At 46.8% G+C, this 4206-nt stretch overlaps 1 pseudogene; it reads left to right on the top strand.

Annotated features, from left to right (window-relative positions):
• The window catches only part of LOC116418933, a 30488-nt pseudogene that overhangs the window by 18894 nt on the left and 7388 nt on the right, over positions 1-4206 (top strand).

Here is a 4206-nt window from a genome sequence, read left to right as displayed (position 1 = left end):
GAGTAGCTGGGACTACAGGCGCCCACCACCTCGCCCGGCTAGTTTTTTGTATTTTTTAGTAGAGACGGGGTTTCACCGTGTAGACCAGGATGGTCTCGATCTCCTGACCTCGTGATCCGCCTGTCTCGGCCTCCCAAAATGCTGGGATTACAGGCTTGAGCCACCGCGCCCGGCCTACAGCCTTTCTTTTTGCACCTTTTCTGTGCCATCCTCTTCCACTTCGCTACATTTCTTCCCCTTCCCTATGCAAAAAGAATACGAAGTCCCTTTTTGTTTGTTTATTATATCCACATTACTCTTTACTCATTTGGGGGGTTTTGTTTGTTTTTGAGACGGAGTCTCGCTCTGTCGCCCAGGCTTGAGTGCAGTGGCGCGATCTCGGCTCACCACAACCTCTCCCGGGTTCAAGCAATTCTCCTGCCTCAGTCTCCTGAGTAACTGGGAGTACAGGCATGCGCCACCACTCCCGGCTAATTTTTGTATTTTTAGTAGAGATGGGTTTTCTCCATGTTGGCCAGGCTGGTCTCCAACTCCCGACCTCCAGTGATCTGCCCGCCTCGGCCTCCCAAAGTGCTAGGATTACAGACTCGGCCTCCCGAAGTGCTGGGATTGCAGGCGTGAGCCACCGCGCCCGGCCTGCTCACACTTTTTCATACTTACTAGGTCCCCCGCCGGGCGTGGTGGTGGGCGCCTGTAATCCTAGCTACTCGGGAGACTGAAGCAGGAGAATCGCTTGAACCCGGGAGGCGGCGGTTGCGGTGAGCTGAGATCGCGCCATTGCACTCCAGACTGGGTAACAAGAGCGAAACGCTGTCTCAAAAAAAAATAGGTCCCCAAGTGGGTTTCTCCTCCAAGGTCCCCACCTTCAGTAACTGGCACCACTCTACCCAGTTGCTTACACCAGACACTTCAAGTGTACCGTTGACACCACTCTTTCCTTTATTCTTCATTTCCAGTCCATGTTGTTTCCAACTTTAAATGGTATGTATCCTTAATCTCTCCACCTCCTATCATCTCTACCCCTCTTTCCCAGTTTAACCTGCCACCAGCTGTCACCTTGACTCCCGCAATAACCCTTCAAGCAGTCTCTCCTTTAGGCTCTCCTTACACCCCCATCCACTGCCCACACAGCGACTAGGGGAAACTTCTTAAAATCTTGTCAGACCTGCGCTATTCAACGACTCTTCTTCATTTTCACGAGGAAGTTCGAAGTCCTTAGCGTGGCAACAAGGCCTTGCAGGATCTGGCTACGGCCTGATCTTGAACCACTTTTGCCAACTGGGCTCTAGCCACACATGAGCCTTCTCCCTGCTCCTTGATCACAGGGAGCTCTTCTGTGCTTCAGGTCTTCTGATTGTGCTGTTGCCTTGGCCTCAGTGGCTCTTTTCCAATTTCTCCCCCACTTCACCTGCCTGAATATTTGGTCTTCTTCCGGGAGACCTCTTAACCTATGCTGGCTTAGCTAACCTATGCTTAAATTTTAGTCCTACAGCATAGCTATAAATTCCAGGAGGGCAAGGACCATGCCACCAAGAACAATACCTGTATCCAGAAATATTACTGCAGGAACAAAATGAATGTGTAAATACTGCATCCAGGACTTTCCCGTCCATCAGCCAGCCACTCCTACTCCCCTACACCCCCCAGAGCTATCAGTCTTCTCTTCCTTACTCTTCTCTCACTGCATTTATGGTTTGATATTTTCTCCTTTCAGCTCTGGAGAGGGCCTCCATGTGGTCCCAGAACATACATGAGTTATCTTTTCTTTTCTTTTTTTTGAGATGCGGTCTCACTCTGTTGCCCAGGCTGGAGCGCAGTGGTGCAATCTTGGCTCACTGCAACCTCCACCCCCTGGATTCAAGTGATTTTCCTGCCTCATCCTCCTGAGTAGCTGGGATTACAGACACCTGCCACCATGCCCAGCTAATTTTCTTGTATTTTTAGTAGAGACGGGGTTTCACCATGTTGGCCAGACTGGTCTTGAACTCCTGACCTCAAGTGATCTGTCGGCCTCAGCCTCCCAAAGTGCTGGGACTACAGCTGTGAGCCAGCATGCCGCCCTATTATGTATCTTTAAATAGTTGCTTTTTGGAGCAAAAAAGAAAAAACACTATTTTTTTCTCTTTTTTTTTTTTTTTTTTTTTTTTTTTGAGATGGAGTCTTGTCGCCCAGGCTGGAGTGCAGTGACGTGATCTTGGCTCACTGCAGCCTCTGTGTTGGCTCACAACCCTCCTGTGTTCAAGCGATTCTCCTGCCTTAGCCTTCCTAGTAGCTGGGATTACAGGCGTGCACCCCCATGCCCAGCTAATTTTTGTATTTTTAGTAGAGACAGGGTTTCACCATGGTGGCCAGGCTGGTGTCAGACTTCTGACCTCAAGTGATCCACCCGGCCTCAGCCTCCCAAAGTGCTGGGATTATAGGCATGAGTCACCGTACCCAGTCAAAAAACTGTTTTCTACAGCAAAGGATAACTGTAAGAGTACAATTTTCAGGCGAAGTATGAAATAACAGTGCAACCATAGCAGGCTGCAGGGAAGGAGAACTATTTTTTATTTATTTAGAGATGGGATCTCCTTCTGTTACCCAGACTGGAGCGCAGTGGCGTGGTCCTAGCTCACTGTACCCTAAACTCGCGGATTCAAGCGATTCTCCTGCCTCAGTCTCTGGAGCAGCTAGGGCTACAGGCATGTGCCACCATCCTCAGCTAATTTTTTTTTTTTTAAGACAGAGTTTTGCTCTGTCACCCAAGCTAGAGTGCAGTGGCACGATCTCGGCTCACTGCAACCTCCGCGTCCTAGGTTCAAGCGATTCTCCTGTCTCAGCCTCCTGAGTAGCTGGGATTACAGGCACCCACCACCATGCCTGGCTAATTTTTGTATTTTAGTAGAGACAGGGTTTCACTATGTTCGCCAGGCTGGTCTCAAACTTTTGACCTCAGGTGATCCACCCGCCTCGACCTCCCAAAGTTCTGGGATTATAGGCATGAGCCACCGCACCCGACTTTTTTTTTTAGAGATGGGGTTCGCCATGTTGCCCAGGCAGTCTTAACTCCTCTTAACTCCTCTTAACTCCTGGTCTCAATCAATCCTCCCTCCTCTCAGAGCACTAGGTATAGGCAGAAGAGCTATTTTAAAGCAGTTAGGGGTTTATGGCAACAACTTAAATTTTACTGTATAAGAAAGTCTTCTGCTTATAAGTTGAGCAAATACAAGGTCAGAATGGGTAAATTAATAACTTCCAGTATTTAGAAAGTGAAAAAATGATCTTTTGCTCTGGCCTCTCTGTTTGCCATCCTGTTTGCATTTGGTGTAGCTCTAACTTCTCTGAGGACAGACAATTAAAAGGAGGCTAAGTGCACAGCAGACAAAGAGTGTCACAGTCATGTGTCACCCTCTTGTGTTGTGCCTTGGCAAATACTTGTCATCTAATTTTACTTTGGAGATGATAAGGAATTATTAAGCACAATGATGAAAGCATTTTGTAGATCGGTGAATATACAGATTTTGTGTCATGAGTGGGGTATGTGCAGCTATGAGCACCTGGCTCTCTGCCAGCATGCCCCCCTAGTGTTAGTCTCTCTCTGTAGCATCTGATGAGTAGATCTGCCCACATCACAGAACCCAGCTTTTATGTGTTTGGGAACAGTATAAAGAAATAATTATTCATTTCTTTGGCTGAGTGTTTTGATCAACCAACATGTCTTCTAAGTGTATTTTGTCTGTGAAGCCTGAAACATTCTAATCACCTAGTAAAGACAAAGCAACATAAGACCTTAATTTGGATCCATATACTCAGCTGATTAGCCTTTAAGCATAGCAGTCTGTTTATCACCTTTTTTTCCTGCTGGTTATTGTCTAATTAAGGACCCAAAAAAATGACCATCCCTAAAAGCAAATAGCCTGTACCCTCTGGGAATAATTAAATAGCTGCCTTCCCCCACTCTCCCCGGCATATAAATGGCATTTCATAGCTGTAGATGTTGCAATGTTATCAGTGTATTCAGGTGAGACTGAAAAGACCACTCCTGACAAGCAATTCTTTCCTCACCTTATTGAATATAGATTGCCTAGTAGTTTGTTGTTGTAAACAAGCAGTACAGTCTGTTATTATTAAACATATATAACTTTGCTCCTGACCTTCACCATTGTAAGACAGTAGCAATTTTTTTTTTTTTTTTTGAGATGGAGTCTTGCTTTGTCGCCCAGG

This window comes from Piliocolobus tephrosceles, chromosome 1 (genome assembly GCF_002776525.5).
Source record: "Piliocolobus tephrosceles isolate RC106 chromosome 1, ASM277652v3, whole genome shotgun sequence".
Taxonomy (NCBI): Eukaryota; Metazoa; Chordata; class Mammalia; order Primates; family Cercopithecidae; genus Piliocolobus; species Piliocolobus tephrosceles.
Note: the sequence above shows the minus strand (reverse complement) of the source record. Positions and strands in the feature narration are given on the sequence as shown.